This window comes from Balaenoptera musculus, chromosome 14, assembly GCF_009873245.2.
Source record: "Balaenoptera musculus isolate JJ_BM4_2016_0621 chromosome 14, mBalMus1.pri.v3, whole genome shotgun sequence".
Lineage (NCBI taxonomy): Eukaryota > Metazoa > Chordata > Mammalia > Artiodactyla > Balaenopteridae > Balaenoptera > Balaenoptera musculus.
The window spans coordinates 42,084,213-42,111,561 of record NC_045798.1 but is presented as its reverse complement, the minus strand read 5'-3'; the positions used below and the strand labels follow the sequence as shown (position 1 = coordinate 42,111,561).

The window sequence follows — 27,349 nt, the reverse complement described above, 5'->3', positions numbered from 1 at the left end:
ATTTTGAAACAGGTGCTCATCTACAAGCATCTCTGACAACTTGGAAAGTGTTTTCAAGTGGAATCATAAGATATTTGTCCTTTCGTGACTGGCTTATTTTCCCTTAGCATAATGTCCTCGAGGTTCATCCGTGGTGTAGCATATGGCACACTTTTCTCCTTGTTAAAGACTGAATAATATTCCATTGTATATGTATACCATATTTCCTTTATCCATTCATTTGTTGATGGACATTTAGGTTGCTTCCACCTCTTGGCTATTGTGAGGAATACCTCAATGAACGTGCATGTGCAGACATCTCTTCCAGACCCTGCTTTCAGTTCTTTTGAGTCTATGCCCAGAAATGGCATTGCTGGAACATATGGTTAACTTGACTAAATTTTGAGCTTATAGTGTATTATGATCCTTGAGAATGAGGACAGAGTCATTCTCATCTTTGTATCTTCTGAGCATCTATCACAGTGCCTTGTAGGTAATAGGCATTCAGGAGGTGTTTGTTGAATGACTCAACGAGTGAAGGAAGCAAATCGTTCCTAATATTGTATATGAATGATGTGTAGATTGAAATATTTACACATATTGTTTGTATCAGAAGTCAAATGGCAAGGAAAGGGTATATATAAATACATTGTTTTTTAATCTGCAAAAATAAGAACCCCAGAGCACTGTATACATTCTTAGGGAGAGATTATATTGGTAGTTTTGTGATAGGCAGTTGCAGCTTTATACAAATTTGAAGAAAAATTGTTAAACTTTCCACCTCCCTTTTTACTCTGTGTTTAAAGAGCTATAACCCATTAACTACTAAACATCACAATTGATTCCAGAATAGTGAAAGTAGCTGTTACAGAAATGATTGTAAAATGTTAAGTAATGGCAGACAGGTTCATGCTCTGTGTAATGATCAGACAACTGGAGTAAAAGCAGCAATTATGTGTTCCTGGACCACACTGGGGGTGAAAGCAAGAAAAGCAGACACCGTGACTGCATATTATGAAAAAGGCAACGCTTTATATTTACTTTGCCCTTAAAAGTTTGAATGATCTGGCTAACAGAAGTAGACAATACCCACGGTTTGGAATACATTAAAATGGCACATACAGTAAGACAAATTGCTATTTTATAGGCTTGCCACAATGTAGTAAATTTGTACTTCTGGCTTGATTCATAATAAATTTGCATAACATTTGCTGGGGGTTTTCATTGTTGGAGTTCATTCCTTTCAGCCTCTTTCTTAAGGGTGGAGCCACTCCATTATATAAGTGCAGGGGTCTACATATGTAAAGAAAGGGGGGAGTGGGGAAGAAATCCAGGGACAAAGGTCTGTAATCAAACAAGCTACACCGACCCCCAGCAGAAAACAGCTGGTATCAATTAAGATTCAAAGAAAAGTCCATTTTTACAATGGGATACTGGTATGCAGAACAGGTCCATTCCATTTCTTATTTTGCTTCTTTCTTTGGTGTCTCTGAGAGCTCCAAGCTCAGATCCACTGTCTGGGGGTACAGGGAAAGTTGGGAGACTGGAACACTGTATTCATTCAGATTGGGCTTGTAGAAAATACCTCTCGATCCAAATGTAAATTATCAGGGAGAAAAACCTGTAATTTATCCACAACCACAAATCCACCAGCATCTGCCAAGAAGAAGCTTAATTGGTTTTATAAGAATCAGGCTATAGGTAAGTGAGAATTTGATTAAAAAATCGAGATTATGGACAGCTATCTGAGTGAAAGCTGACGGATATACTGCTATTTTATTACCAGGGAACATTTTTCTACCTGTTTGATTTTGTTCGGCCCTTCAAGATGGGATTGAAACACATTAATTTAGGTAGTGTACGTGTTTTCATCTTTAAGACAAAATAAGTACATATCAGTACTGAATTACTTTTGTTGCATTTACATCGCTTTATTGATTTTGTTGCACGGTGCAGACAGCCCTTACAGTCCCACAGTTATTCACCACTGTCCATATCTGCTGGTGAAATAGACATAGACTCTAGAACCCAAAATGAGGCGTGTCCATTATGATTATGGGACTTCAGGTAAAGAACTGAATTCCTCTGGGCTGAAAAACGTGTGCTGAACAAGCTGGTTTGTGATGCCGCTTCCAGCTGTAAAAGTCTCCTTCTCTCTGTGATAGTATCATACCATGTGAATAGATTTCTGGACCACCACACAGTCAAAGTAACTAAAGAGTCAGAGCAAGGATTTGGGTTCATATTATGTGTGAAAACTATCCAAAGAGAAGCGTAAGGTGCTTGAAAATCGGTGTCCTACACATGTGCTGTTGAACTCTTTGGAGGTATAGTCTGAGCCAATACCGTGCCCTGTGGTGCCCTCAATACTGATTTCCTAATTTTTAGAGGATTTCCTACTTTTTTAGAGGATCTGTATTCCTCTAGAGGATCTGAGCAAATTATATGCTGATCATTCCTTATTAGCCACATTATTTTTAGTATCCGAAATGCTGGATCAGTTTAACTTTGACTTAAGACAGCTTCGTGGCATATTGGCAAATATGTTATTTTGGAAGAACAAAATCTAAACAGAAACATGCCTTTGCCCATGACATATGGCGTCTTTTCATTCTTAAAAAGTTAAAATCCCAAGTACTATATATAGACATCTTTGAGCACCCTAACTTTTTTGAAGTTGATGAGGAAGAGAAAATATACTCAGTTTTGCTACAGAGAAGGTGAAATCAGTGTCACAAAAGTCATAAGTCTACTGCTTTTAAATCCTAATTGTATCCCTCAGTTCTGAACATGATATCCTGCCTTCAAGATCACTAATGTCTCAAGAATTTGGTAGTGCTAAGAAATGGAAATAGAGTGGTAATTTATACTTCAGCTATGAGGGGCCCACTCAGAAAGGGCTGATGCCAGGGACCAACATAGTAATTTGTAGAAACACAGCTTCTTGGAATTATTGGGTTCAGAAGGAAGGTTCTTTTCTGACTTTTTGTAATTGTTTTCCTGTTATCATAAGAGGTCTATGGATTTGATTTATGAGCAAGTACTGCTGTAAATAATAAAATAATAAAATGGCATGTCAGCAAGGGATAAAGACTAACTTACAGAAGTTAAAGTGAAATTAAATAACTCCCGAGTCCACTCATAAAAGTGCCTGTTGTTCTCAGCTCAGGAACAGTCAAGTGACAGTAAATACTGTGTTAAGAAAGTCAGTTTGTCTTATGGATCAGGTTTTTATAAATGCTCAAAATGGAATCAGCACACCCCCTTTTCCCCATGCTGGTTTTTGTTTATCCTTGCAACATAATTTTGATAGCTCTGCTCTGCTGTTTAAGCTAGTAGGAAACACGGGCACTTGCACAGCATTTAAAACTCAGATATAAAGCATTTCAAGTACATTATGGATGCACTATGGGGTTTGAAGTTTATGGGAATGTCAGACCAAAGTGGGGAGAACTTTATAAGATGCTGAAAAAGAAGCTCCTATGCTGTTTGCTATGAGAATAAAGAAAAGAGAACAGAAAAGAAGCAATTTTGTCTTCTTCAAATGTATCCAGGGAAAAAGGGAAAACACCTTGTCTTAAAGACAGAAATGACTGGAAGGTGTATCACTGATTTTCTAGTATATGGTACTTTGTGATCCAGGTTGCTTTGTTCAAGAAAAAATATATATATTGGTAAATAAGTTGCAATGCAGTCCTCTGTATTTTTCCGTGAAGTATTAGACCTTTGTATAATATGTGCATAATTTTTATGAATCAGAACCTGTATCATAAATAAAGTGTTAATTTGTAGACACATTTTAACTGTGGAGCAGATGGAAAAATAGGAATGTGTTAGAAAACTAGGTATTTGCAGAAGCTAATGAAGTTAATTGGTCTCATTTGACTACCTTATTTTCCCAAACCCCCTAAAGACTGAGCTTTTTTATTTCTTTAATTAAAAATGAGTTTGCTATGTTAATATTTTAACCTTTCATTTTTTCCTAGTTTTCCATATAAATGCCTTATTTATAGAGCCACCCTTAGGAGTCCAGTACTAGTAAGAACATTAGTAAGCTGCGAGCAGTAAGAAGGGTACTGATGCTATACAAAAGCTATTAGCCACATACATTGGGATAATATGTGCTTTTACACCTTATTATTACTTCCCTGTCCTGTTTTCTTTTGGTTACATAGAGAAAGACCTATTTTCCTCTAGCCTGAAAATGGTACAAGTAAAAATACATAAAATGATGATTGTTGAGTGGAATTTAATTTTTAAATATCAGTACTTGAACATGTTTTGATTGGTTAAATTACATGGTAAACTCCCATTGAAATATCAACAGTGTGAAATCAGAGAAATCATAGCCCTGAGCTAATCAATACCATGTGTGTAGATAATTTTCCCCGATTTATTCCTTGTATAAGGAAAAGTTAAAAAGCAAAATATTTAGCTATTCACCAAAGAGTGTTTTTAATTAGAGCTTTATGTTTCGGCTGCCACTTTGGACCATATAGTGAATATTCAATGTTCTGTTGCGTGCTGCGAAGAATTCTGGGACATCGTTTCTCTAATGTCATCACTAACATATTGCATTTGTATTGATTGTCTATGATTTCCGTATACGGATGATTGAGTTTGCACAAACTACTTAGGGTTTCAAAGGATTTGGATAATGTTACACTGTAGGGTTGAAAAAATCTCTTTGAATATTGTATCGCAAAGGGACAAAGACATAGTTTTAGTGCATTTATTAGGCCCTTGCTGTAGAAATAGGAACAATAAACCATCTTTTTTCAGTTAAGAGATCTTGGAAAGGGTGACTCTAATAAATCCTGGGTTTAAGAAGAGTGGTACGTGCTGCAGTGCTGAAGTTGTTTATTCATCTGGAATGTATTAGAATCTTGATTAATAAGAAGACATCTGAAGTTTTACATAAAAAGCAGATTGGGCGTTCTGGCAAATAGAAATGGAAAGGGGGGAAGAAAAGCCAGTTCCATCAAATGCTATTGTTTCCTTTTGACCAAGCGTTGCTATTCCTAATAGTTCAAAGCAAACCGACATTTTCCCCTCTATGAAACTGCAATATAGAATTAAAATCCATAGCACTGGGAGCAGTTAGGTCCTTTTAAAGTCCTACATTTAAAATATTTTTATATTTATCCTCCTCTTTCCAGAAGATCCAAGTAGAAGAAAAAAAAAAAAAAAACCTCAGTTACGTCATGTTTGGTTTACATGACATCAAACATGAATATTTGCAAATCTAAAATTTAACATTTCATACAGTATATTTTCATATTTAATACATTTTTTGAACTTTTCACTTAAGAATCCCTTACTCTCATAATTACTTTTAACCAAACGGAAGTACAATGATTTCTGCCTAAGACGCCTTAAATTTCAAGATGGCCAAACAATCGCTATTGGAATAGGGCATGGAAATTATGGTGTTTGAGGGAAATCAAAATCAAAGCCTGTAAAATTTGTATAATTCACATATCAACAGCATGGTTTCCTGAATGCCAGGGCATTTTACAGAAGGGAGTGATAAGATCAGAGCTCACTGTTTAGAAGATAACATGTTTGGCAGCTAGTTTCTGAAGAATCTGGCACGCACACAGACATTAATCTCTAAGGCCAATAGGTGAAAGATTTTTACAGTCTTTGCTGAAGGCAGAAATTCGTGCATATAGCGGTCATTCTTATGGGAGTGAAAGCAACAAATGCTGACTAACTTTAAAATACCACAGTTTTAAAGAAGCGGGGCCCCAAATAAGGAAAAATAGCTTACTTCAGATCTGTTCCACAGTAGAATTTGGCAAACAAATCTCCAATGATAATTTATATATCTGGTATTGGACACTTGCTGAAAGCTGAGGGGTGACTATTTTCGGCTACCCAGTCACAGACAGCTAAATAATATACAATAGATTCTAGAAGCAAAAACTTGCTTAGTAGGAAGAAGGATTAATGGAATATGTAACTAAAAGAGCAATGGCCAAATGGAAAATGATTGAAGGATGAAATTCCTTAACAGTCATCCACAGAGTTAAATTTATGTAGTCAGAGTTAGAATATAGTTTGTTTCAGAATGTAATTACCAGCCTCTACACCCTCCCCCCACCCCAAAGTGTGATATTTCAATCAGTTTTAGGCAGACTCTAATTCTTTTATTTCCGCAAAGACAGCAGATGGCAAAAGCAAAGAAATATGATGTCATAAATATTTCTTCTTAGTATATGAGAGAGTGTCGTCAATACATTTTAGGACAATGCTATAATACAGGGGCTGGCAAACTTTAACTGTAAAAGTCAAGATAGTCATAATTTTAGGTTCTGTGGGCCATTACGGCTTCTGTCACAAGTAGTCACCTCTGCCATACTGAGCAACTCATGCTCTTATGTAAATGTATGAATATGGTTGTGTTCCAGTAAAACTTTATTTACAAAAACAGATGCATTTAGCTTGCAAGCCTAGTTTGCCAGACCCTCCTAAAATATATTGATTAATTTAAATTAAGCTTAATTTAAATTAAGCATTTCATAGGTGTTCAATAAGTGTTGGTGATTATAACTTGGATTTTAAAGAACACTTGTAACACTTGTAACATTATCTATATAAAACAGAAGAAAATTTGTGGACGTGTGCCAATGCCCACAGGACCTTACATATTTATACTCTGTTATTAATGGCTAATTATTGGAGTAAGTGGGAGAGGTATGTAAAGGTTATACAAAGTTCTTTTTTTCTTTTTTTTTTTAATTTATTTATTTTTGGCTGTGTTGGGTCTTCGTTTCTGTGCGAGGGCTTTCTCTAGTTGCGGCAAGCGGGGGCCACTCTTCATCGCGGTGCGCGGGCCTCTCACTATCGCGGCTTCTCTTGTTGCGGAGCACAGGCTCCAGACGCGCAGGCTCAGTAGTTGTGGCTCACGGGCCCATTTGCTCTGCGGCACGTGGGATCCTCCCAGACCAGGGCTCGAACCCGCGTCCCTTGCATTAGCAGGCAGACTCTCAACCACTGCGCCACCAGGGAAGCCCCAAAGTTCTTTTTTTTAACACAAAGTTTGTCCTTTTATTTTATTTTATTTTTTAAATTAATTAATTATTTTTTTTTCCCACGCAGCATGTGGGATCTTAGTTCCCCTACCAAGGATTGAACCCATGCCCCCTGCAGTGGAAGCTCGGAGCCCTAACCACTGGACCGACAGGGAATTCCTCAAAGTTCTTTATCTAGTTAAAATTAGAAAAGTATACAGTATAAAGAGATTGTTGTGGATATCAATATGGCTTTCCAAAAAATCTGTGCTGACTCAAATTATTTATTTCTATTATTTTTTGCTTCATTTTTATAACTTTGTTTTTTAATTTTTGGCCACACCTTGCGTAATGCGGGATCTTAGTTCCTCGCCCAGGGATCAAACCTGTGCCCCCTGCATTGGAAGGCGGAGTCTTAACCACTGGACCGCCAGGGAAGTTCCTGAACTCAAATTATTTAGAAAACCATAAAGGTATCTTTCCCTAAAAGTCCAGATGGAGAAGTTTACATTTTAAAATGGCCACTACATAACTGATAACATCACAGTATACATTCCTTATTGCAAAGACTTTTCCAGGAGATCCAGGACAGAAAGGAATGTTAACACAGAATTGAATTGTTCGTGCTTCAGTATTCTGTAGTTGTCATTTTTTGCCTGTGTTTTTACTAGACAGTGTTTCATTGGCATATAATGTATTTTAGGTTCAAACTTGTTGCTGTTGACCTTGCATCAGTAGGACATACATGTAAAGCTCCCTACTTTTTATAAGGATGACTACTTTGTTCTAATCTAACCAGCTAGAGTCTTCTTTTGACCTCCCTTTGACACGTGCATGTGTGTGTGTGTGTGTGCATGTGTGTGTACAGTTTCAAGATAGCTGGCTTTAATTAGAAAGGCAGTCTGTGACACTGAAATGGAGTACAGTTGTTTCTTACAAATGGGGTTCGAAACTATGACCTTATCCTTCTTGCAGACAGTTGCGCTAACCAGTCACGTAGTGACAATAGCAGGATAAATGGCAGGGAATTAGGAGGAATAGACATCACAGGGATTTCTCCTTCACTAATCATGCATGATTAGTCACTGAATCTTTTGGATCTCTTTTTCTAAACAAGTGACTGCATCCCCTCCACTCTATCACCAGGGCTAGTTTTTTGGATTCGGTTTTTCCATCTCTTACCTGGGCCATTGCCATAGCCTCAGAAGTATACTCCCTGCCTCTTGCCTTCATCCGGTCCCTCCCAATCCAGAGGGCTCTGATGGAGTACCATCTCTGACAGTTAAAGTGCTTTCACAGCTCTCTGTGCCTCCAAATAAACTCCAGGCTCTTAGCTTGATAGGCAAATCTGTCATGAGCTGGGTCCTGGCTCTGTATGGAGCAATGTCTTCTGCCACTTCTTCCCTCAGACTCCATGCTCTAGTCCAGATCCTGGTTGCCTGTTAACATCCCCTAAGAAACTTTTAAAAATACTGATCTAAACCTCATCCCCAGCCCAATATAATTAGAATTTCTGGGCGATGGGATACAGGCATCAGGTTTTTTTTTTTTAGAAAGATCTGCAGGTGATTTTAATGCACAGCCACGTCTGAGTTCTTCTCTCTAGTCATTTGACACCAGTGTTGGCTCCCTGGTAACACAGTTTTTGCTTTTGTACATACGATTCTGAATGTATGTACAATTCTGCCTGGAGTGAACTTTTCTATACCTGGAAAACTCCTGATTATTTTTTTAGGGTCCAGCTCAACACATCCTTGGGTGGCCTTTCTATATCCTCCGAGATGTAGTTGGCGCTTCCTCCACGGAGCGCCCGCAGTAGTTCTGTCGAGGCTTCTGTTCCATTCCGGATCCCACTGTGTTGTGATCGTATATTTACATGTGTGCCTCCCCCATTTTATTAGTCAGTGAACTGTTCAGTGTCTTGGTCAACTCTGTATCTGCTGTGCCAGGTACAGAGTCTCACCCGTAACTAGGTACTCAGGATATGATTGTGAAGTTTATGAGTGGATCGGAAGAGCGAGACTGACAGGACACACCCGAAAATTTATCCCCTAGTTCATTTGATGGGCCTCAAAATTATCTTTGTCCAAATGAAAATTAGGTGAAAGAAGAAGTAGTCTGAGAATGAGTGAGCATTGTCAAATAGGAAGGCCCATGGAATGGGCAGCACTACAGAAACCCTTCCCTGGAATGGCAAACAGAAGAAGGTCATGTGACCACAGCCGCAGGAAAGGATGTGGTCAAGACTTTGGGCCAGAGAGGTGACAAAGGGGAGAGAGAAAACATCAGTGATAATTGAACAGAATCCTCTCTTAGATGGGGAAAGAAATCAATGCTCATGTTGAACTCACTCTAAGGTAGCATGCTAGTAAGAGAGAAGGTTGGGAAATTCACCAGAAAGCAAAACATGCCTTTAAGAGATGGTAGAGGGATGGCAGCAAGAAGACTAATGCAAATGCCATAACCCCAAGCAATAACTGAAGCTTCAAGCAGATGGGACTGAATAACTTTTACTCAATTATTATAGTCTTAACAATAGTAGCTACATTTAGGGGCTTTGATAAATCTTTGTTCATAACAACAATATAAAATATAGCCTACACATTAGCTGGAGAAAAAAAAAAGGAAACAGGATAAAACAAAAAATAAATCTAAAAAAAAGAATGATTCTTGTCTATCTTATAAACTTAATCTACCCCTATAATTGGTTGTGGTGTTATATTCTATGTTCTTATACTAAGGAACTTTATGTATTATGAATATTCACAAAATATGAATGAAGTGTATTAGCTTTTGAGCAACAGACTCATTTAATACAAAGTCTTTTTCATAAAGAGCACACACCTTTAAAAAAACATATGTACGTTTTAAATAGCTCTGTACCAAGAGCTACTGGTTACCCATAACCAAGAGTGGGTAAAGATGGCATTTTGTATACCTTTAAATCTCAGTGCCTAGCCAAATGTCCGTTTGATGGATGAATGGTTGAAAGCATGAATGAGTAGACTCGAATGAGTTAGGAGAATAATTGAGACTGTTTTCCCTCAACTAAGCCACCTCTCCCACTTCTCCCATCTGCAGAGTGAATGTAGGAAGCTTAGGACAAAAAAAGATTAGTTCAAAGATACATCGTCAAGGAATTATGCATTATAAAAAGTATTCACTGATGGCCCACAATAAAATTAATGGAATTTTAAAAAATTCTCTTTTCAGAAGAGACATGCTGAGACTAAACAACTTTGCATACTTGAGATAATGAGATCAATAAAGACTGGCTAGAGCAAAGGCAATTCATTTGTTTTCTGCAGTTTTCAAAATCACCAAAAGTTTATAAGTGGTTCACAATGGAATTCGTCACATGTTTTCCAATGGAACATGCAGTAAATGGGGATTAGGTTCTCCGGCTAGCCCGTGTTTTTAAAAAACATATGAGGTTTACAGTAAAGAATCACACATGCAGTTTGTGAATGTCACAAAGGTCCCAAAAGCAGAGTGAAGGGACAGAAATCCAGCAATGCTTGCAGCCAACCAGTGGAAGGGACACTTTTTGTAGTTCTTCTATAAGGAGGGTACCTTTTGGAATTTAGCCTCTTAGAGGGATTGCCTTTTGTTGTTCTCTTAAAGGTATCTCTGGTTTGTGCGAGAGGCTGCTCATAGCTAAACAGTGAATTGAACAATACGCCGTAAGCATTGTTTCAGTGGGAATCTGAATTCTGAGTCTTCACTGAGGAAGCCAGACTCGCATTTCTCCAGGATTCCCTGCAGGAGCAGGGACTCCTGGTCCCTTTTCCTGTGTCTCATAAGCTCTGGGAGTAGAGCATTCCCTGGCTCCTCTAGAATAGGAGGGGTACAAGAGGCCGGGAACTCTTGTGAGGGCCAGGACTTTGCGCACCAGTGGCTTCTGTCCCAGAGAGTGGCCGAGCAGAAGCTGTGGAGGTCAGAGTCTCTGTGAGGGCTTAGGCTTCTGGAAATGCCACGCTTGGTATAGAAGGAGTAGCCATAAGTACACAGGAAGTGGGGCAGATAGAAGAGTGAGTGTGTGTGTGTGTGTGTGTGTGCACGTGCACACACTTATGTATTTGAACTCTGGGGAAGTTGACAGCAGGAGGACTTCCGCACTGTCAGGGCAAGCGTGATGCTGGGGCAGCCGGGAGGTGTTGCTAGAGGGCGGGATGGGTGTAATTACCTCTGTTCATCGCTGTTGGGAGGAAGGGAGACTTGTCGTGTCTTAGTGGCCTGTGGTGAGGACTCCCACCACGGGTGCAGCATGAGAAGGTGGAGTTCATTCATCTACAACATTTACAAGTTTGGCATCTTGAAGTCAAGGCATTTCTGTAGGTGAACAATAGATTCTCACCATCATAGACCTGAATTTTGAAATGCTGTACATCAGTATGTTCAGTTTTCATTTGTTCTTTCTTAGTTCTTCGGTATCGAGAAAGCCATAAAAGGACAGATAAATCCTCAGTTTCACATTATGATGCTGTTCTCCAAACGTAAGAAGACCAAGTCACGTTAATTAGAACCCATTTCAATAATTTTTTTAAAAATTGGAAAGCGAGACACTCAGAGCTCACTTGGATGTGTGCTGTAGTAATAGTATTAATCAGTTGCATAATCCACATTAATCAGTCCTGCCTCGAAGTAAAATTACTAATCAGCTTGATGATCTAAGCATTTGTCTGAGGAAATGAGTTTGTCTTAGAAAAAGTGATAATGGAAAAGTTAAAAAGAGAGAGAGAAAGCAAGCAGAGGATAGATATTCATGTTAGTTTTACTTCATTTATTTCAGTACTAGATCTGCTGATATAGAATGACTGAGTTTTGGTATGTAGTTCTGAACGAATAATTACTCCTTTTGATTGTGTCCTCTTATCTCCATCTAGAGAGAAAGCTGTGTGTAAATGTGTCAGTGCAGGAAGAGTTCCTTGGGATTTTTCTCCTTTGCCCTGTCTGGGGTGGGAGTTGGGGAGCAAAGCTGGTATTCCCTGGAGACTAGTGAATAGCATGTAGGCTGAGGCCACATGTGACATTAAGTAGGCTTAAGTTGGGGCAGGACTATCATTTCATTTAGCTATTTCAGCCCAGAAAGAGGTGAGCAAGAAGAAATTCAAACTATTCATTGGCCACTGTGAAGCTAAAAAGATGGTTGGTTTGATAGAAATTGTCAGGCTTTCACTGATAATGTAGAAACTCAACCATACAAGAAAACTGAGGTTATCCCATCACAATGAAGCATCCCCAAATCTAAGTGTAATCTCCCTATAATCAACAGAAACTCTTTTGGGGAAGGTGGATTAGGGAGTCGAAGATGGCAGTTAGGGGGTGTTACCAAAGAAATATTTTCAGCAGTTCTCTTATACCAAGTGATGATTATCTTAACAATTGATTTGGGGCCCTTCTGTTGAAGAAACCAAAACTCTACTGAGAGCATATTGTAAGATGATGGTATAGAATATTGGGCACAATATGATTGTGTCACCTTATACTTGGATCCTGATTAGAGGGCTTCCTGTCTCTCGCAGGTGAGGGCCCTGATAGCTTTGCCCCAGTTTTTAGTGTGTCCCCTCCCAGCATCTCCATTTAGACACATCACTTGCATTCAGAGAAAGAGAAGCATTAACCGCTACATAGGGTCAAACCTGTAACTAAGCAATGAGAAAAACCAAGCAAAACGGAAATTGTTTGTAACGTAGGTCTCTTCCCAATCCTAGCTTCCATCGCTGCAAACTTTAAATCTTAGGCGTCTCAGTCACTGAATCTGCCCCAGTAAGAAAGAAAATTGTGAATTAAACTTATTTTGCAAGAAAAAAAACCCCTAAAGAACATATTTGTAGATAAAGCCAAACGAAAAATAGGATGTGGCACATATACTAGCTATGAAGGTTGGGGTTTAGTATTTTAGGTTGTGGAGGGTATTTTGGAGTCAACAACAAAATCTTAGAATTTTAGGTTACTTCTCTCGAAGGCTGAACATTGTTAGGACACAATTTTTAGTTTATCCTTAAATTTCCTCCTGTATGGCTTGGCAGACATGAAAGTTTGAGAACCTCAGAAAAACCACGTCGAAAGAACCTGCTTTGGAGAGATCACGGGGGTGCGGATTTGGTTGATGACACAGACTATTTAGTCCTTACAGAGAATTGTTTGTCTTCCGTTTTTAGATGGCTTTAATTCCTCCAAATTGCTCCTTGAATAATAGGAAAAAGGCAATTTGAATTTCAGTGACAGATTGGACATAACAGGTTGCAACTATTAGGTCTAATTTTACCATACTGAGAAATAAAATTGCCTAAACATAAACATCGATCACTGATGCAGTAAATTAATTTGTACAGAAAAAGTAGTTTAACTGCAGTGCACATTAAATATAGAAAATTTTCAAAATTACTGTTCTCTGAATTAATTTGTACACTTGTTTACTTGTTAAAAGCACGCATAAATTCTTTTTTTTTCCTAAGGCAGTGTGGGTTTGAATTGAGTAAGAAAGAAATATCAAAAGTGGCAAGGAAATACAGAGAAATGTACATCACACAAAATGACGTGAATACTTGAAAATAATGTATTTTTTTCTCTCTTTCATTTTTGTGTTTAGATGCTATCTAGAACGTGCTTTGTTTTTGAATCTGTCCATAAGATCACTAAAGATGTGCTCATTTCCCTCCCTCATTATAACAAGATAAATGTGATGTTTTCATAGCCTTGACTTAACGTTTGTAAGAATCGGAGGCCTGGAGTAATTAGAAGGGTTTTATGGTTTGGTTCCTCCGTGAGTTTACAGTCAAAGGCATCCTAGGGCTTGGAACTGTTAACTTTGCCTTCGTGAGCAATCTGACCCAGGAATTCCTTTGTATTTAACACTTAAAAAAACCAGGGAACATGTTTTCATTGTTACCTGTAATTCCATTATGAGGGATGCATGGCAAAGTTTGGATGGTATCTTTGTAGATTGTTCCAGCCTCCGTAGAACTGGAGCTGGCAATGCGCTGCCGTTTGATACCATCTCCTGCCTACAGTTTTCAAGGACAGTGGTTCGATTCAAATACAATTCTGATAAGTGGCAGGTTTTCGTGTTTTTAATGCCTTGACAAGGGCATCACTCTCAGGAGAGGGAGGTGAAACCGTTTGGACGAGGATTCCGGCTCTGCTCCTTTGTGCTGACACACTAAGATAATGGACAATTAAGAGAGCCTTCACCGCAGGTGAAAGGATGGGGTTATCACTAATATAAAGGAGCCCATGGGGTGCTGGGGGATGAAGGAGAAGAGGAATGGGAATTTTAAAAAGGAATATAAAACACACAGATGAGATGCCTAATAACTGTTCACGTATTGCTCTTTCACAGGGAATAATGGTGAGTGATTGGAGTGTTCAGTCTTGCTTCCTGTAACTTAAAAAAAAAAAAAAAATCTGGTTCATTGCATTTGACCCAAAGTATGCAGAAAACTTCCCCCTGTGCTGGTGTAGGGAGCCCAGACAATAAAGGGATTTGTTTTTGTAGAGTCTGGCTCTTAGACTGCCTTCCATGGGGTTTTGCAAATTGACTGCTGATAGTCTAAGGCAGTGGTTGTCAACCTTGACTGCTTTCCCCAGGGGCCCCCCGACCCTAAGAGAGTCTGATTTAATTGGTCTGGGCAGGGACCCAGTATTTTTTAAAGCTCCTCGGACAATTCCAAGGTGTACCCGGGTTGTGGGCTATTGCTACAGAGTTTATAACAGAAGGATCAGGTCCCTCAATATTTGGTTTCCCTGGCAGACTGTGTGATTCTTTAAGAGATTTGAATAATGGTGTGTGTGCTGCTATTAGAGAAGGTGTGTACTGCATACGTTTCTAATAACGACCTAGTGTTTGTATGGACCGCACAGGTAGCATTCAGGTGCCTCTGGAGAGAAGTCCCTCCTCTCTCGACTACTGTTCTTCACGTGCCCTCACTGTCTTTTAGCTTCTGTTTGCTTTTTTTTCTAGTAGATTACTGAAGCTTCCTCTTCCTGGGATAGCATTATTATGCAATTTAGTACCGGCAGCTTTGTACCTGCTCTTCGTAATCTGATAGGGGCAGCTGTTCTGCATGCATGTAAATTACAGGGGAATGTTGCTCATACCATTTAGCACTCAGAAAAGTGAGACAGCCCTGAGTATCTCCAAACTGAGTAGAGAGGTTAACTGATTTTCTTTTGACTTAAACTTTCATTTGTCTCTAAGAGCCCCAAAAGACAATAGAGCACACTGCTTCTGATAAGTATGGGTTCTCCTCAGCGTGAAGAGATGTGTGTGATAAGGTAAGATGGCTTGAAAAAAGAGAGAGCTTGAGGGAAAGGAATAGGAGGGGAGGGAGAGAGAAGTATTTTAACTGCTTTGACTGCAAAATACCCCCTGGTAGCCAGAGATAAGACACCTTGAGCTACTCAGAAGACCTTAAACAGGATGTAAATGAAGCCAATAAAAATCATTTGAGATCAAGCTATTTTTCTACTCCCCTCCTATTTCCACCTCTGACAGCAGAAGGCTTAATTTACTGTATGGCATTCCGCACTTACGTGCAGAACCCAGGAAGTTGCCAGCGACTGATAGGAGCCAGTGCAAAAAACAAGATATCTACGGTTTCTAGAGAGGGCCAAACTTCAGGCATTTAATGAGCAATCCTAGCCACGCCTTCCTGAGTGGAAAAAGAGAGTATTGCTGATCTTCGGAATCCCCCTTCCCTCTTCCCCTCTTCCTCCTTCACTTATTCATTTGCTTTGTCTTCAGTTTTGTGACGACCTTCATTCTTTGAAATGGTTCACAGGGTGAGCAGCATTTCATAGCCTATGGATATTTCTCATCAAGCTAATGCAGCTTGAAAGTAATTATCCACCAAAGTTTAGGAGATAGACCTTTCCAGGTTCACATTTGAAAGGAGCTGTTTACTCACAATTTCGTATCCTAATCATGTAACATCCAGCCTCTATGTACTTGGAACTTTATAACTCTTCAAAATGGTTACTGTCTTTTTCTAGAAATTCACAAGCTGCTGCCAACAGCACTCTTCTATAGAGAGGAGGTGACTTATGGGAGCTAGTTGAACACGACACTGAAAAGACTTGAAGCTTGGAGTCCTACTCATAGTGGGAGGAGGCAATGTTAAGGGATGGGAAGGCAAAGGATAATGATGTCCTTTTCTTTCTGGAAAAAGCTGCTTCTTGGAAGAACTGGATTCATTTTGGTCTCTGAATGAGGGAGAGAAAGCTCTCCGTCTTCCTTGCTGTAGTGCGGGTGCGGCAAATATGGAAAAGGCACAACCACGCGGAGCAAACTTGAAGCAGAGGATTTCAACGATTCAGAGGCGATAAAAGACTACAGTGGTTTTCAAACTCAGTAATACAGGGGAAGCACCCTAAAAGCTTGCTAAAAATGAGGATTTCTGAGCCCCATCCCTAGAAGTTCAGAGTCAGTAGACCTGGGCAGGCGGGTATGTGCGGGAGTTTGCATTTTCAACCACAGTTCAGGTGACTGGGGAGCAGGTGTTTGGTGGATTATGCTAGAAACGCTGCCCTCGGTCGTCTGGTGTGGGCAGAGGGTCGGCCCTTTGGTTTCGTTGTGTGCAGTCATGGTAGCCGCCAGTAATCACAGAGGAAGGGGAGCTTAGAGGAAGGTGAGGAGGACCCTCGTTGTATCCCTCATGGATGAGTGGCAGGAATTGTGGTTCCAGAGGCAAGAGCGTGAGGAAGGTGAAGCTGACCATGCGCTAATTTGATGGAACCTTTTCTTCTGCTTTTATTTGCCAATACCTGACCCAACCAAACCACTCCCCTCAGAGGAGAGGATGGAAGGAAGAGACGGAGGGGGAGAGAGATGATTGTTAAGGAAAACCAGAGGGGGTGTGTGTGTGTGTGTGTGTGTGTGTGTGTGTGTATGTATGTGTGTGTCTGTGATTTTTCTAGCTAGTAGCCAGAAGTGAAATTAAAGTAAGAAATGAGCTGTCATGATGTGTCAACAGCAGATTACACGTTCATAGAATTGTTAGGTTTTTGTTTTCCTCTATACATGCGTGTGCATGTATGTCAATTAGCATAAATTGGTTTTGTAGTAGGAAAAGAAAACCACAATGAAATCTTTAACAACAACAACCAAAGAGAATAATGTGAAACACTATTTTAAGTTCACTCATTTACCCATAGAAACTAGGTGACTGGCTGGCATTTGAGGCAGTTGTTGTTTCGGTGGGAGGGTGGGGAAGGAGGGACTGGGAGAGTTACCTGACACATAGACCAAGCTGTTTGCCTGGACACGGGGGCACTAGGGCTTGGGTTTTAGTGCGCCCATCAGCTCCTATTGTTAGTGCAAGATTATAACCTGTTACTCATCCTCACCAATCTGTGTGTTCATCTGTAAGATTAGCACTTTTTTTTCCCTAAAGACTAAGGCTTCTCACAGATCTTAAATCTAATGTTTCATATATATGAAAAGTTAGGAGTGACAGCCTTGAGTTTTTTTTCTCTGTGTAGGCTTCAATCAAATTCATTTATTTTCTTTCCTTTGATCCCTCAAGTCAGACCCAGAGGTATGCATAACCCATGCCAAACAACATCAGGTCATCTTAAGAGAAAAGAGTAGAGCTCAGATGTGGGAGGAGGCTTTGTGAAGATTCAGAAACCAGCGCTTTCTTACAGACAGCATTGAGTCAATCAAGATCCCAGAACTGTGCTAGTCGGTTTTATGTCTTTGGGTATTGGAAACATGATTTTGCAAGGGTCAATAAGCCTTGGAAATACAGATATATGCTATCCATATATCCCTTTGCAAAAGCAAATAAAACAAAAACAAAGAAACAATGCTTGTAAATTTCTCTATGAAAATTATTCAGAATTGGTGCATTTCACATGTGAACTAAGCAGTTACACGTCCAATTCTTTATTATCTGACTAGAGTTTCTTAATTTACTCTTATTTAAATCATATTAGTACGCTCAGTTTTCGGTGGAATTTTGTGTCCTCTGTGTTGGGTGCTGGAGGGATAGGGGTCTTTATGTCCTTGTGAAACAAGTGCAGATGGAGTCTCCAAGGCTCCCAGACTCCAACCAGCCTCTTTAACTCTCTTGTTACTGTGACCACACTGCCTTGTATTCTTTTCTTATACATTGTTTTGTTATGTTAAAATTATCTTGGATTTAGGCAAAATGAAATAGTATTACTTGGAGGTATCATGGGGTTTTTAAGGACTGACTCTGTCACCAGTTTTGGGATATTTGGCAAGAAACTTCATCTTAGTTACATATATAAACAGACATATATACATAACACACACACACATATATATACACACATGTATATATACATACTCATATATTTTAATACAATTACATATACACGTGTAAACTATATAACTGAGTATACAAAATATATAATTTAATAAAATAATATAATTATATGTAATATATATTAATCGGTAAAAAAATAGCATCATAAAGACCTCCCCTAATGAAGTGTTTCATTGAGACATGATTGCGCATTTACTCATATTAAGTGGCAAATTACTAAGATTAATACTTTGCAGTGAGAAATAGCAAAGATATTTCAAAACTGTATGCCTTGATTTAACATAAATCATTAAGTCTGTTCTGAGCATCAGTCAGTCCTGCATAAAAACATACATGCACACATAGCCTGTGCCATACTTTTGACTAGTACTGGTTCCCATAAATAAATTACCAGGACTGTTAACAAGAAAGAAAATGATAGAATGAACTGGTTTGAATTTTCTTTTTATATTCATTCTAGGGAAGAGTAAATTGAACCAAAAGTGAGAAATAGAAAACAAAGGGAGAATAAGGTACCTGGAAAATCCATTAAATTGATAATCAGCAGTATTTTCAGGATTGCCTCTTTCAAATTTTGCCTAATTAGGTAAATGAAAAAAAAAAACTACATGAATAAGCATACTGATATTAATGATCTGTGTAGAAATACTTTGTTATGCCCTAATTAGAGTTATTTTAAGAACATACTTTTGTCCTTTGCAGTTTATAAACATTATCTCATTTAAAATAGATGACTCCCGGGACTTCCCTGGTGGTCCAGTGGTTAAGACTTTGCCTTCCACTGCACAGGCTGCGAGTTCGATCCCTGGTCGGGGAGCTAAGATCCCACATGCCTCACAGCCAAAAAACCAAAACATAAAACAAAAGTAATATCGTAACAAATTCAATAAAGACTTTAAAAATGGTCCACATCAAAAAAATCGTTAAAAAAAATAAAATAAATGACTCCTTATATCATTTGTGTTACTTGGGATCCAACATCACTTTTCAGTTTTAGTTTTACTCTGTAAAAGTTAATGATGAAAGTTAATGATGTGAAAGTTAATGATTCTGTTGAAACACCATAGATATTCTGTCCTGTGAGGACGCATTGGCAGTTTGTCCTGTAGATCTCGACATATGCATAAAATCTCAAGATAGTGTAGCATCCTCCAATTTTTAAATACCACCGCAGCATATAACTTCCCCATAAAATGCATAAACACTGATTGAGGAGTAGGCAACACAAACTAGTTTGAGTTGCAGCTGCTGTGTGGTTGGCTAGGTGCGCTCACTAGCTTTTCTACTTCAGCCTGACAACTTGTGTGAGACAGTCTCTGCCTTAAAATAAAAAATGATTATTTGTTCCAGATCTTACGAATTCCTATCATACTTTAGACACATGAACGTCAAAATCAAGAACACTGATGTCCACCATATTATAATACCAAATGGATAATTGTAATATTTCCCCCCTAATCTTTGTAACAGCTTTTTCTATATTAGCACACTGTATTTATCACTTTACTGCACAATGAACCCACAGGGGGTGCTAATTGGTCATTAATTAAATTTTAGCCTTTCAACACTTCTGTATTCTCCAGTGGCTTTATCTGCAGTGAAGTATACGGTGTGGCCTTTTTAAACTGCCAAAAATTCATGTCAGCTTTACTGCTGCCGTGGATATAATACAGGTGAAATTCAGCTCGAGTGAACACCATTTCAGGACTGTTACAATTCCTTGTGACCAAAAGTTCGCCAGCCTTGGACCAAAGCCTACATGTTGGAAAGTATTCAGTAGAGTTCAACATGACAAAACATTCTCATAGACCAGACTCCTCTTTGAAACACAGAATTTGATTTCTTTGTTTAAAAATTCTAGTGTGTAGGGCAATTCTTCGAAAAACCATTAACATGGTGGAATGATTTTTCTGAGGTCCATCATTCACTAATGAAGCCATTTTCAAACTTAGTTTTCTTGGTGGAAGAATCCCTTTTATGTTATGCTACCCCAGTGAAGGGGTTAATTTAAAATTACTAATGATTAACATGGTAGCACTGAGAAATTTGCTGAGTATATTTCAAAAGGTGTGGCTATATTTTCAAAGCTTAATAGGTATACTTCACACTAGAGCAAAGGATTTTGAAGCAAAGTAGAATTTGCCCTCAAGAAATTTCTAAACAGGTAAAGTAGTGAGATATTGGGCTGGAGTCAGAACTATGGGATATGGCTTCAAGATTTTGAATGCAAGCCATCCCATTGTGGGGATTTTATTCCACCAATGAATTAATCACAGCTTGCCAGCGTGTGCCGCTATTAAAGAATGAGCTCCTGCACGTTGATTTTCAAGATAACTACTATTAGCGTTCAGTTTTTTTTTGGTATTTTGGTTTATTTTTTATTTTATTTTTTATTTAATTTTTGGCCACATGGCTGGTGGGATTTTAGTTCCCTGACCAGAGATTGAACCCGGCCCCTTGGCAGTGAAAGCTCAGAGTCCTAACCACTGGACCGCCAGGGAACTCAATTCCTATTTCTTATTTTTAAACAAAAATGCCTTTTAAGTCCTTTAAAATTCTTAGAATTTCAATATGAAGAAAGCAACCACTAAATTATAGTTAATTTTTATTCCTCTGTAATGTTTTCACATTTATCAGTTATAACCTAACGGTAACTTTGACTTTTAGAGTAGTAGTAATAATTTAGTACATGTTTATATTGTAGCAGTTCAGAAAGCTCTTTCATACAATGTCATGTTTGATTCTTATGATATCAACTATGGGGAAGGCTGGAATTTTTCTGATATTATAGACAAGGAGGCCAAGACTTTAAAAAAAAATAGTAATTTCTAGAGTTCATAAGCTAGTTATCAGACCTAAACACATAGTAGGTGTTTAATAAATGTTGGTTATATAAATGAATAAATGAAATAAGCAATGAAGAAGTGCTTCAAATTCTTTGTGGTATGAGGTCATATATAAATACAAGACTTCTAAGTAACGAAAACACGCCTTCTAACTCAAAATAGTTGAGATTAAAAGGAAACAGACTTGGGAAATTCACCGTGATGATGGCTGTCATTATTAAAGGAGAGATAAATACATTACATGATGTAGAATGCTCACAGCCACAGCACTGTAAACAGATGTGTAGCATATGATTGCCAATTACTGAACGCCAAGAGGTTGGTGCTTATCATTAGTTATATATATTTTTAAGTGAGCCAAAAGATGGAAGCAGCAAAGCCGTGCTCACCCCCCCCGCCCCCCTCCCCCCACGTAATTGGAAACCGCTTTTCCTTCTGTCTGGCTTCAGAAACACGTCTCAGTTTCCGTGAGAGAGACAATGACTGTTCTTTAACTGGTTTCACGTCAGCTTTTTCCTCTGATTTGAGAGGTGGAGTTAAGTGTGAACTGCTTAAGAATGCACTGTTTTCTGTTTAATTTGGCGGCGGAAGATGGAATTCATTGAGCTCCGTCTGTTCAAATGAACTTGAAGCAGCAGCGAGCAAAACATTTGTACTTCTCCGCACACGTAACAGAACTGTGTCTGGTGAAAGAGGCAGCTTGGATATAAAGCCCAGGATTACCTAAGGAGGACGGCGCAGGGGTGATAACAACTTATCTCTTTGGCTCATCCAAAGCATTAAAGGATTGTTGGGGAAAGTGAGCCTCTTTTTTATTAGGGAGTATTGAAAGAAAAAAAAAAATAACCTCTGAGCTCTGATATCTGGAATTCATCTTGACTGTGTTAAAAAATGTGCTCCTCAAACTCCTGCTTCCACAGCTGCTATCATTAATGAGTGACCACCCTTTTCCCTCATAACCTAACTGTTAATGCATTTAATTGGTCCTTCCAGAACAGTTTGTAATATTACAGAATTTAAAAGCGTCTGTGAATTACAAGTCATTTTAAAGTTCACTTTTCTCTTTTGAACACCCAGTAAAGAATATTCCTTTTCAAGTAGTTAAATAAGTTACATGACAAAGGAGTGAATTTAATGTGGGACTGTTGATTTTTTTTTTAAAAGTATGATAGCTATATTATTAAAGTTGCAGCCTTTCTAAAACTGTTGACATTTTTGTTGAGAATGAAAGGAAACAATTGTGTAATAATGCATAATGATTTATTTAGAATGACCATCTCCTTCAGCAATTTAGATCATTGCTTTAAAATGTATTGTGCAATTTGGTGAGATGATTTTAAATATGATGATGCAGAGTTGTTACTGTGATGGCTCTGGGTTAACATGACAAATATCCTTGTTACCTGTGTCTATTAAACACACATTTCAAAATATTGTTCTCTCTTGATAGCACCTAACTTCTCTCAGCCTTTGTGCCTACCTGTATATTTCCCTCGAGATTCTCAGTTTAACTGTCTTAAGGTGTCTTAAGTTAATGAGTGGAAAAAGGACTATGAACTCTAGTATGAAAGTTCAGAACTGCTCCTAGAGCATGCTGGTAGAAAGAAAGAACCATTTTCAGCCAATGGAGGAAATAACCTGGAAATTTGCTTTGGTCTCATGCTTTCACCTACTGTCCTACGCTTAAAAAAATCATCTACTAAATGAACTTATTTTGATGTTAAATAATGCAGTGATTGTACTGCTAGTGTTTTAAGGATAAGAGAGGTAATTTCCGAAGTCCACACTTGGCTTCGGAATTACATAGCAAAATACTTGTTCCAAGGTTATCTGTCTGTAAAGACCCAAGATTATATCATATGTATAATAATTTAATACTTGGATTTATGGTCCATTAACTTTTAGATACCACCAACAATTTATATTTTATTTTCTTGGTGGCTGAATATACAACTGTGAATGCTTAAGGCACTCTTTGGGCCAGTCCCTAAAGCTGATATTCCAGTGGTTCAATTAAAGAAAAGAAAAAGTTAAAATATGTTTGTAGTGTACACATTAAGAAGCTTACATGTGAAAACGTAAATACATGCAACCCATATAAGTCTTTTTGTTTACATAAGCAGCTTTTCCTTCAGCGATGATAGGTGCCCTAGAAATATTCACTAATCTTTGTAACACCCCAGAGGGTAAGTAGCAAGAATTATTATCTTCATATTGCAGGTGAAATACCTAGGTAGGGGCAGATTAAATGACTTGGCCAGGTCACTCTCTAAGTCAGTTATGAAGCTAGAAATAAAAATCCGGACTCCTGACTTTTAGTTCTCATTCTGAGTTATTGCTCTTCGAAAAGAGAGGTACCAGAGCTGTCAGTATTCGGGCTTCTTTTCCTCACTTGAAAAGTAACCAGTGATGTAAATCCTGTCCCTGTTAAAGAAATCTTGCTGTGTGGCACTTGCACACACATGATACTGAGTCCCCAAGGGCGGTTTAGTGAGTACTCTGCCTTTACAATGAATGAGCTCAGGTAGCAAAAGGACATCAGTAAGCCAGCTTCTCGTGGGCCCGGCCCTACGAAGAACTAAATGTATTGGAAGTTTCCATAACTTCAGAGATTCGGATCACTTCTTTAACATGTACAGTGAGTCAATCCACTTTGTTACTTGACTTTCTCCTTAATAATTTCAGGATTGCCCGTATTGTTGGAGTCAGCATTCTAAAATTAGGCTTGGTCCCTGCCCTCCAGAAGCGTGTACTTTACCCTAAGACTAAGACATGCTTTATGGTGCAAAAATAAAAAGCTTTAGCATCACCCCAAACGTTCCTGTGCATCTTCTCTTCCTCCTTCTTTGACCTTATTTTTTTATTGGCTACTTCAGTTGGATTTGAAAGCCAAAGAATGGCCAGACCCTCAGCATTTTTCTTCCACAACGACAGGCTGTAGACGGACATTATCAGCCCCCCATTTGGCAGCCCAGCAGCCCTTCCCAGGGTGTGTTCGTCTGTCCATCCCCCAGTAGCCAGGATAAAATCATAGCCAATCTTTGCTGTCTCCTCCAAAGTTGGTACATGAGGGGCGATGGCTCATGTCACAGAGGTACTTTGTGCTCTGGTGTTTTTTATTTTTTCTGCACAATCCCTCCTTCTAGTATGACTTCACTTTTCTGTTAGTGAGCACTTTCCCCCATAAATATGACCGAACAGGTGTTGCTGTGCCGCTAACTGAGTTTCCAGCTGTCATCCTCCGACGCAGACCCAGCAAAATCTGTTGTTTCGTCCTTTCAGGCAGACTAGAGGACCGTCAAGCCCGAGATGGAGGTCTTCCTTGCAGGATATGGCAGTTTTGTTGCCAGAAGATGGTCGGGAAAGCCTGGCTGGCTAACAAAGACAGGCCTTCAGCTGCTGGGTGTAGCTCCAGCTCTGCATCCCCTTTGGCAGGAGCACAGAGGCTGCTGCAGTGTGGCCAGCCAGCAAAATTAGGAAATAAGGACCTCTTTTATTTACTCAGGCTGCTGAATCATGGACATTCCTGTCTGCTTGGAGAAAAGTCAGGCGGCTCTCCTTTCCACTGGACGTCTCAGGAGTGTTGGAGACTTTCATCTCCGAGTGTTCACACACTTGTTCTAATGTGCTTTATGGAAATGGTGAAACTCAGCAAGTACAGTTGCTGTAGAAAAACATCTGCACTAACTATGCACACACATTTGCATCTTTAAATAGACTTTTAGGCCACGGAGCTGGCTTCCAGCAAAGTTTTTGTTGTTGTTGTTGTTGTTTTTCTTCTTCTTCCCGTTGTAAGAGCTGTAGCTCTCTGAGAGTCAGCTAGTGTGAAGTGACTGATTCCCAAAAAAAATTAAAATTTAACATGGACACGTTAAGTACTTCACATTGAAATGCAGGAAACCTGCCATAACACAGAAACACACTTCTGTAAGAAGTAGCCCTCAGTGAGTGTCGAAGGGTAAAAAAGTTCAAGTTGACTCAGTAACGGGAGTTGAAAGAATCCTCCATAGTTTCTTCCAGATGAAAAAAAAGAAATTGAAATCGTTTAAGTCTGTATTAGCCATTTAAACATAGGTTGTGTTGTGAATGCCAAAAAGCTTAAGGGAATGGGGACGAGTAGCTTTCAAAGACTTAGGTAGACCTCGGAAATGTTGGTAACACCACCACACCACAAAAGTCTGGGGAGATTCTGATACCCTTAGAGCATGGATAAACAGCCCTGGGAGTCTTGTCAGTGAGCTCCTTGTGCATCCCAGGGAGAGAAGGCCCACTTACAACACTAGCAAATGAGCGTTGTACAATTTAGATTTTAAAACAGAAATCAGCCTTTCGCGAAACCTTTGCTTATTTTTCTAAAAGTAGCATTCCCTGCTCGAACTTTTTACTTCTGCTCTGTGGCCTCAGTCCCTCAGCCTGAGCCTTAGGAAGCCGGTAGGTGATTTCCGTGTATCTCAGTTACAAGGACACATCATCTTTGATTATCTATGTTCTCTTTTTCCCAAGACCAAGTAATAGGGACAGGAGAGAGAGTGAAGGGAAGGTTTCTAGCTCCCTTGAATCTTGGTTTGAGTAAAAACTTGATCCTGACCCTCAGCTCACTTGACTATATTTGAAATTTATAAGCTTAGGAGAACAGTTATGTAAGAGGTGTATAGTCAGGCATGGCCCACAGACAAGAACCTGATTTAAGCATGGTGTCATGTTTATAATGGTCTATGGCTCTATAATTCTTGGTGCATTTGTATAATAATATATCATGCCTGGGCATAATCTGCAATTTAATAATAAATTCACTTGCTTAATTTTCAGGCTCAGTAATTCTATTCTTTCAGTCTAGATGCATGACAAATTCTGATTCACTGTTTTCCCCAACTGTACAAATGAGATGATGTGTTTGAAAATATTTTTAAGTGAAACAACAGGATGTAAGCCTAAACAAAGAATGTGTGAAAAGTGGTAGATTTTCTTCCTAGAATGCTGAGCAAATTTAATAAAGAGTAAACTTTTTAATTAGGGGAAATATTTCAAAACTTTGGTTTGTTTTAGGGCTACCAGCTTTTAGGTGGCTTATGTTTTTTAAGGGAAAAGCTAGACCATCGTTGAAGTTGTTTTTGTTTTTAATTTTTCAAAATTGTTTTTCTGTATGTCGGGTGATGAGTTTATCTGCATATATTCTTTATGTGTATTCACCTTTAAATTGAAATCACACCCACAATTGTCAGACTCTTTCTTATGCTGGAAACACGTTAGGTTATAGACGTATATAAATGAGGATGCAAAATCATGTGGTTTTCAACTTGTATTGCGAAGCTCTGTTGCAGTGGGCAGGGATCCAGGAATGGTGTTTGGTTGTTTTCTCAGAGTTAGATGGTTGCCATCTGGCATTGATAGTGAGATGGTGTTGTCATCAGTTTCTAGATGCAGGAAAGGAATGATCCTCATCTGTTTCCTGTGGATAAGCAAGAGGTTGATAATCTAGTAAAATCTTGTTACCTTAAAGAAAGCAGACGTGGAATTTGTTTACATAATGCTTGCCAGTTTCTACTTTTATGTTAATAATATAGCTTGCTAGTGAACTTTAGCTTTGAAGAATTTTAAAATGTATTTGATCATATTCTAATTGCATCTTATTAGAATACCCCAATAATATTCTAATTGAACCTATTATTCTAATAGAATCACTGTCTCCACCAGGCACACTCCATGGTCTTTACTTGTCTGCCTTTATGAAAAATCTTGCACAGGACAGGAGAGTGAAAAGCTTTTACAATGTCTTCCGATCCTGAATGACAGATTGTTTTGAAAAGCCAGAAAGAGGTTTTACAACCTGTTTGAGAAGGTCTCATTTTCCACTTGAATATTAAGAAAGTGACAGAAGTAAGAGTGTACACTAGCAACAAACATGGTTAAAAAACCACCTAATATAGAGTTACTTTATGGATAACTTGCTAAGGTTATATCTGGCTTTCAGGCTTGTTTGTCTTCTCTTTGTTACCCATAAATCTTTCAGCATTTAGCATAATCATTTATCACTTTTCCTGTTTCCAGTTTTTCACAAGTTGCTTTGTCTCTGCTCACCTCAAAGTGCAGGTCCTGTTTGGCTAAGGAAGTTCATGCTGCTGAAGCTTTTGCAAAAGGAAGAAATGGTGGGCCACCTCTTGAACTTTCCAAACAAAATACACTATTACAATCTGGCCCCTGTGAAACTCTC

General features: G+C 38.8%; 1 protein-coding gene across 6 annotated transcripts in view; it reads left to right on the top strand.

Moving 5' to 3' along the window:
• ZNF521 (zinc finger protein 521) overlaps positions 1–27,349 on the top strand; it is a 280,604-nt gene that overhangs the window by 88,366 nt on the left and 164,889 nt on the right. The window lies entirely within an intron of this gene.